Here is an 8480-nt window from a genome sequence, read left to right as displayed (position 1 = left end):
AACTGGCAGCATTTTTTGCTATTATTATAGCTTATTAAAAACAGAGCAGGAGGGTGTAATGCAGAGGTGCTAGAAATAGCTTGGCACCAGTGGGGCACAAATGGAGTACAACAGCCACTTTTTGGATGCCACTAACTGGCAGCATTTTTTGCTATTATTATTGCTTATTAAAAACAGAACAGGAGGGTGTAATGCAGAGGTGCTAGAAATAGCTTGGCACCAGTGGGGCACAAATGGAGTACAATGTATAGAGGATTAATACCAATATGATAAGGTGTGTATAGCACTGGTATTTTAAAATTTAACCTTTATTAATTTAGTATTAAAATTATTATAAAAACCTAACAAGTGATACCACAAGGTAATTAACACAACGTACAGTTTGGATGTCTACAAAGAACTCAACAGGAGTTATGCACAATACCCTCACGGTCCTCCTCGTTCAAACGTATTCATCCAAATAGAATTAAAGTGACATTGTGCAAAACCGTTGTCCTCCCAAAAATTGCACTCTGGCCCTATGAGTAAAGGGGGCTTTACACGCTGCGACATCGCTAATGCAGAGTCGTTGGGGTCACGGAATTTGTGACGCACATCCGGCCGCATTAGCGATGTTGCTGCGTGTGACACCGATGAGCGATTTTGCATCGTTGCAAAAACGTGCAAAATCGCTCATCGGTGACATGGGGGTCCATTCTCGATTATCGTTACTGCAGCAGTAACGATGTAGTTCGTCGCTCCTGCGGCAGCACACATCGCTATGTGTGACGCCGCAGGAACGAGGAACCTCTCCTTACCTGCCTCCCGGCCGCTATGAGGAAGGAAGGAGGTGGGCGGGATGTTCCGGCCACTCATCTCCGCCCCTCAGCTTCTATTGGGCGGCCACTCAGTGACGTCGCTGTGATGCCGCACGGACCGCCCCCTTAGAAAGGAGGCGGTTCACCGGTCACAGCGACGTCCCCGGGCAGGTAAGTATGTGTGACGGGTCTGCGCGATGTTGTTCGGCACGGGCAGCGATTTGCCCGTGTCGCGCAACAGATGGGGGCGGGTACCCACACTAGCGATATCGGGACCGATATCGCAGTGTGTAAAGTAGCCTTAACACTTTTTTTGAAAGTGGCTATGTGCAAAATTAGTGATTATCTACAGATCACAGATAACACTAGAATACGAACAGGGAGGAAAATAAACGGTTTTAGTGAAATTAGTGCTCAAAAGTGCAAATAGTGCAATCAATGGTGGCAGTGGGACCTATGCTCACCGTCTATCCCACTGTTCACCAATGAAATCATGTGTTACCTTACAATAAGCGGGGGGGGGGGGAGGGCGACTCACTAGCGCACCACACAATACCCCTAAGGTAACATCAAATACTCAACGTCCTCCTTCCCGACGCATTTCCTCAAAAGCGATTCATCAGGGGATAGGGAGGCTGTACTTTCAGAGGCATGTTGAGCGGAAAATGAAAAACCAAGTGATAGCTTGGAAGTGTGAGACTTATAAAGTGCATTGTTCCACCCACTGCATTAATCATGCCACACCTGTGAGTCAGGTGAGCTTTAGGCTCAGTAACGTCTGTATTAGGCCTTAATTGCAGGGAGTGGAGCTGGTGTTATGATGCTTGAATGATGCTAACATCCACATGACGTAAGGGTGGGGGCGTTCCACCCAGTCATGTGACCAAAACAAAGTAGCACGTCATCAAACCCTTCATCATAAATTGCTAATAATCGCGCGAGCAAATAGTGTCCGGCGAGCGTATAGGTGGAGGGCGGTGCCAGCGCTATATCACTCAAACAATATTTGTCCTCGTATGACAAGCGAGTAGGGGCGTTTCGCGCGGCCACGTGACCGGACAAAACGCATGTCACCACCACGACCCCCAGTATGTCGCTCATCACAATGCGGCCAGTTAGCAGTCACTTCCGCATGATGTGCAGAAAGGGGCGTCCCCACCGGGCACCTGAACGACATGTGTCAGCGCGTCACCGTTATGTGACTTCATGCGCCATACTGTACATAGTGGTGTGGCTTTTGGGGATATAGTATGAAAGGGGCGTTGCATGCCGTCACATGACCAGCATCCTGGGGACAGTTAAGTATGGCGTATTTTTGAATGTGCTTGATGCAAATCTAGCTGTGAAGTGTACAACTGGGGCACAAGTGCTGCCACTGAAGGGGTGGGTGTGTGTGGGGCCCAATTTTTGGAAAAAAGGGAGACCCTGCTTGGAGTAACCCTTGCTTGCTGTGTTTTTTAAAAGGAGCCAAGATGAACAAGTCATGGTTCAGCAACGACTTTGCTACCTACCCAGGTGTCATCCTGGGGACGGTTAAGTACGGCGTATTTTTGAATGTGCTTGATGCAAATCTAGCTGTGAAGTGTACAACTGGGGCACAAGTGCTGCCACTGAAGGGGTGTGTGTGTGGCCCAATTTTTGGAAAAAAGGGAGACGCCGCTTGGAGTCACCTTGCGGTGTTTTACATGATTTTAGAAGGGCGTGCCATGCCTATATCTGTGTCTCCTCCTCTTTTTCCTTGTCCTGCTCTTTTGTTTTCGCATGAGTATACAGTTAGGTCCAGAAATATTTGGACAGTGACACAATTTTCGCGAGTTGGGCTCTGCATGCCACCACATTGGATTTGAAATGAAACCTCTACAACAGAATTCAAGTGCAGATTGTAACGTTTAATTTGAAGGTTTGAACAAAAATATCTGATAGAAATTGTAGGAATTGTACACATTTCTTTACAAACACTCCACATTTTAGGAGGTCAAAAGTAATTGGACAAATAAACCAAACCCAAAAAAATTTTTTTATTTTCAATATTTTGTTGCGAATCCTTTGGAGGCAATCACTGCCTTAAGTCTGGAACCCATGGACATCACCAAACGCTGGGTTTCCTCCTTCTTAATGCTTTGCCAGGCCTTTACAGCCGCAGCCTTCAGGTCTTGCTTGTTTGTGGGTCTTTCTGTCTTAAGTCTGGATTTGAGCAAGTGAAATGCATGCTCAATTGGGTTAAGATCTGGTGATTCACTTGGCCATTGCAGAATGTTCCACTTTTTTGCACTCATGAACTCCTGGGTAGCTTTGGCTGTATGCTTGGGGTCATTGTCCATCTGTACTATGAAGCGCCGTCCGATCAACTTTGCGGCATTTGGCTGAATCTGGGCTGAAAGTATATCCCGGTACACTTCAGAATTCATCCGGCTACTCTTGCCTGCTGTTATGTCATCAATAAACACAAGTGACCCAGTGCCATTGAAAGCCATGCATGCCCATGCCATCACGTTGCCTCCACCATGTTTTACAGAGGATGTGGTGTGCCTTGGATCATGTGCCGTTCCCTTTCTTCTCCAAACTTTTTTCTTCCCATCATTCTGGTACAGGTTGATCTTGGTCTCATCTGTCCATAGAATACTTTTCCAGAACTGAGCTGGCTTCATGAGGTGTTTTTCAGCAAATTTAACTCTGGCCTGTTTATTTTTGGAATTGATGAATGGTTTGCATCTAGATGTGAACCCTTTGTATTTACTTTCATGGAGTCTTCTCTTTACTGTTGACTTGGAGACAGATACACCTACTTCACTGAGAGTGTTCTGGACTTCAGTTGATGTTGTGAACGGGTTCTTCTTCACCACCAAAGAAAGTATGCGGCGATCATCCACCACCACTGTTGTCATCCGTGGACGCCCAGGCCTTTTTGAGTTCCCAAGCTCACCAGTCAATTCCTTTTTTCTCAGAATGTACCCGACTGTTGATTTTGCTACTCCAAGCATGTCTGCTATCTCTCTGATGGATTTTTTCTTTTTTTTCAGCCTCAGGATGTTCTGCTTCACCTCAATTGAGAGTTCCTTAGACCGCATGTTGTCTGGTCACAGCAACAGCTTCCAAATGCAAAACCACACACCTGTAATCAACCCCAGACCTTTTAACTACTTCATTGATTACAGGTTAACGAGGGAGACACCTTCAGAGTTAATTGCAGCCCTTAGAGTCCCTTGTCCAATTACTTTTGGTCCCTTGAAAAAGAGGAGGCTATGCATTACAGAGCTATGATTCCTAAACCCTTTCTCCGATTTGGATGTGAAAACTCTCATATTGCAGCTGGGAGTGTGCACTTTCAGCCCATATTATATATATAATTGTATTTCTGAACATGTTTTTGTAAACAGCTAAAATAACAAAACTTGTGTCACTGTCCAAATATTTCTGGACCTAACTGTATGTCCTTGTCACTTTCCCATGTGTTTGTGTTGTGTTGTGAGTTGTTTGTCACCTTTTGGACACCTTTGAGGGTGTTTTCTAGGTGTTTTTATGTGTTTGTGATTGCCTGCCATTGTTTCCTATGCGGTTCGAGTTCGGTTCGTCGAACGTTCGCCGAACCGAACTCAAACGAGACGTCCGTTCGGTGAACCGAACTCGAGCCGAACCGCGACCGGTTCGCTCATCTCTAATCCCAATAAGAATAATTTCAGATGTGGTGGAATTAATGTGGATTTGAGAAGCAGATTCTCCAGCACAAATCTGGAGGACTGTATTGTGCGTTTGAAGAAATCAATTTTCATGGGATATAAAAAAATGGCCTCTGGTCCTCATTTGTTTCCTGGAAACTGGGTAGAAAATCAGTAGGGGGGGGGGCACCAAAGGGCAGTTTTGCACAGGGCACCGTTCAGGCTAAGGCCAATCCTGGGTGTGGGCCCGTCATTCTGTATATAGGGGAGCTGTGGGCCCATTATTCTGTGTGTAGGGAAGGTGTGGGCTCATCATAATGTGTATAGGAGAACTATGGGCCCATTATAATTTGTATAGGGAAGGTATGGGCCCATCATACTGTGCATAGGGGAACTGTGGGCCCATCATACTGTGTATAGAGCGTGGGCCCATTATACTGTACATAGGGGAGTTGTGGGCCCATTATACTGTGTATAGGGGAGGTGTGGGCCCATTACACTGTATAGGGAGCTCTCGGCTCATTACACTGTGTATAAAGAACTGTGGGAACATCATACTCTGTATAGAGAGCTATGGGGACCATCATATTGTGTTTAGAGAGCTGTACGTGGGAGACTCAGCAGACATTGTTAAATGTTAAGTGGACACTTAAGAACCATTATTGTTATGGGAACACTCAGGGTATTGTGACCAACACAGACACATTGGGGGCATTATTACATTCTTGGCCAAAATGTGAACACTTTCTAGGGCACTTGCCAGGGGCAATAATATTTCTGGTGGGGCAATTTTACCATCTAAAGGGCACAAATGAGGCATTATTACCATGTGGGGGAATAGTGGTGGCACTAATATGTGGGGCGGTAAGAGGAGCACTGTTTTTGTACCACACAGCAGAACCAGTAATAGGGGCACATATGGCAGCAGTGGCTCAGTATTGGGGTATCAGGAGGATAAGGGGTCTGTGCAGGTCGGAAATAGATGGTGTCGGGACTGTAAATGTGAGATTTCAGATGGATCTTTGTTGTAATCTCTGCAGATGAGCCTGGCTGTAGAAGTCATGTCGGGCTGGGCCAGAAAGAAAAGACGAGGAAAGTGAATGAGTTCATCAGAAAGAACATTAGCTGTAAGTCACCACTTATAACTGTACTATAATCTCTCACATGTACTGCAGGACTCCACCACTATATGATCACCATATGGCGGTAAAATTAGTGTTGACCTTTGTGTAGATTTATTTTCAGTGACAGCGCGGTCATCTGCTGAGGTTCCTGTATACCCATTATTAAGGCGTACTACTATAGTTGTTACCTGGTTAGGGGCCCATTCAGATGTTTCTCCCCCCCCACCCCCCTCCGAGCTGAACTACTAGCTACGTATAGAATAGAATAGAGTATATTTTTTTTTATCTTGCAGAGTGGCGCCCTGGACTAGCCAGGTCGTCACAGGGACTACAACACAACACCCCACACCCCGAGCTAGGCACATCAACCAGACACAAATCCTTGTTGCCTCCCTCCAGTGGCTCATGTCCACACCAGGTGGGGTGGAGCCAGGCAGTTGGCCCCACCCACTGAGGAGTTCACAGTCCTGGAGGCGGGAAAAGGAAGCAGTCAGAGTCAGAAGAGGGCAGTGAGAGTGGTAGACAGTGGTAGTGGAGGAGCAGACTGACCGTGTCCGGGTACGTGGCCCGGGCACATACAGCAAGGTTGGCAGACGGTGGTGGCCGTCTGCAGGAGAGGCCGATCGACGCAGAACCGTAGGACCGGGGTCGGGCGGTGGCCTGCCGGTACCGAACCGGAGAGCGAAGTGAAGCCAGCACAAAACGGCAGGGCCTGCGGACCCCGACCAGGCTTGGAGTCGCCGTTAAACAGGTCAAATCCGTTAGTGACCGGAACCCCAGGGGTTTCCTAGCAGCAAAGACCCGATTGAAGGCAACCGTCCAGACAGCGAAAGGGAAATACAGCTACCGCCACAGCTAGAGTTCCCAGGGCCAGAGCCTATGGGAAAAAGGGCTCCTCCAGCACATATCAACGCTGGGGAGCGGGTTACCGGTGGGAAGCCATCTGGACCGAAGTTACACAAAAGGTGCAGGGAAAGGCAGCCACCACCAACCGTCCGGGCGAAACCACAGCAGCCGGCTGTGGGACCCGTCCATCCAGCCGTTTGTTTTACCAGAGACTGTGCGTCCATCTTTGGCTGAGTGAGTACCACTGTGCCATCCGGCACCGCGCTGCCCCCGCGACCCTGCACCTCACCGATTCTGCCTCCCTGTCACCTCACCCGGGCCCCGGGGACATTATCCCCCCTACCCACGGAGGAGAGAGAAACATCCCAGCTGATCCCTGCCATCGCTCCCGGGATCCCCGTCAATAGCAGCGGTGGTGCCCCAACCTCACTACAAACCGTGGGTGGCGTCACGGACCAAATCCCCAAACCAAACTACCCCCTTCACTCACGGGCGAGGAGCGCCGCTCGAGTCCCCGGATCCGGCCCACCGCTCGAGCCACCGAGCAGCAGCAGCAGCGCCGGACCCGAGCGTGGTGAGCGCAGCGCCCTCTCCGCCCGCGACAATTTGGCGTCACGAACAGGATCTTACCGTTCTACCGGCTGGTAGAAGTGCGCCTTGTGTCCCGCCGGCGGTGTCCGGCCGAAAAATTTCAGAAGCCGCCATCTTGGGCGCGAAGATTTTCCCACTCGAGCGTCTTCTCGAGCAGTGGAGGCGCGAAAGCCGAAGCTCCGCCCCTGAAGAGGAGGTGCTGATATAAGACCAAGGGGGGACGGATGGCGTCCGGCAGCATGTGAACCGTGGCTATAAAAGCAGGGACGCCAGGACTCTGCGGCCATATTTTGGTTCCTGGAAGATACCGCTGCCAACATGTCCGCCCCGTCCGGCCACGCAGAGATCCCGGGGCTGGTGCCCAGAACGGCGGCATGGCTCAGGGCCCGAACGGCGGGGATGTGTCAGCGCTACCGGAGTCAGATATGTCTTCTGATGGAGCAGTGGACCGTGGAGGTGGAGGAGTTGGCTGCGGTCGCCCGGGTGTACGGGATGGAGGCCATGATGGAGGAGCTGGTGAGTGACCCATACCCCTGTGTCCCTGAGGGACCGGCCGCTGCGGCTGAGGGACCCGGTCTGCCCCCGACCCCATACTGCTTCCATCTTCCCTGCCCGCGTGCTCCGCCGCTGCTGGTCCGTCTGGCTTGCGCCCCCCTGCAGCGGCAACAGAAAGAGTGGCGAGCCCGGAGACTGCGGCAGCTGGAGGCAACCCGCCTGTCACAGGAACGGATGATAGTGACTCCGGGCCTGACACAGAGCCTGTCTCGGAGGAGGAGGGAGTCGTCGCCTTGTATGACATGGAGGCCACTTACATCCCACGGAGCGGGAATAATGGATATCGGGCGGCCCTTCCCCATCGCGCCTGCTGTGCGCTGGAGGGGCAGGTCCCCGTGTTTCCTCATCTGAGGCCGGGTGATGAGGATGAGAGTGAGCAGTGAAGGCAGCGGTCCCTCCGTTGCACCGTTGTCCCCGTTGGGACCACCAGTACCGTTAACCTGATAAATGAATGAATCAACCGAGATGTTACCTGATTGACACCGTGATTGACCCGGCCGTTGCCGGCAAGTTGTCCCCATAAGGACCCTTTGCACCGTGCGTAAGGAACTACTTACGGAGATGCCTGAGAACTCGCAGGGCAACCACAAACTAGTGGAATTGTAAATATGTTGGCATGTTTCAGTTACCGCCTCCGGAGAGGCAGGTTGGAGGAAGGGCCCGCAGCAGAGTAGGCTGGGGCCCGGCCACCACCGGGACCAGTGGCCATCCTCCGGGGGGTCAGGGGTCCCCCATGGACGTGGGGTCCGCTGCAGTGACCGTAGGGTGCGAATCACTGCACCCGTTCCCGCTCGAGCAGCCTGGATCTGGACTGGGGTCAAGGAGTGCTGCCCACTTCTTAGGGGCAACATCAGGGCCAGATTGTTTGGGTGGGAGAGCGGAAGCCGACTGTTTTAAGTAAATATGTCTAC

Source organism: Anomaloglossus baeobatrachus, chromosome 2, assembly GCF_048569485.1.
Source record: "Anomaloglossus baeobatrachus isolate aAnoBae1 chromosome 2, aAnoBae1.hap1, whole genome shotgun sequence".
Taxonomy (NCBI): Eukaryota; Metazoa; Chordata; class Amphibia; order Anura; family Aromobatidae; genus Anomaloglossus; species Anomaloglossus baeobatrachus.
The sequence above is the reverse complement of the archived record's forward strand: the minus strand, read 5'-3'. Positions refer to the sequence as shown.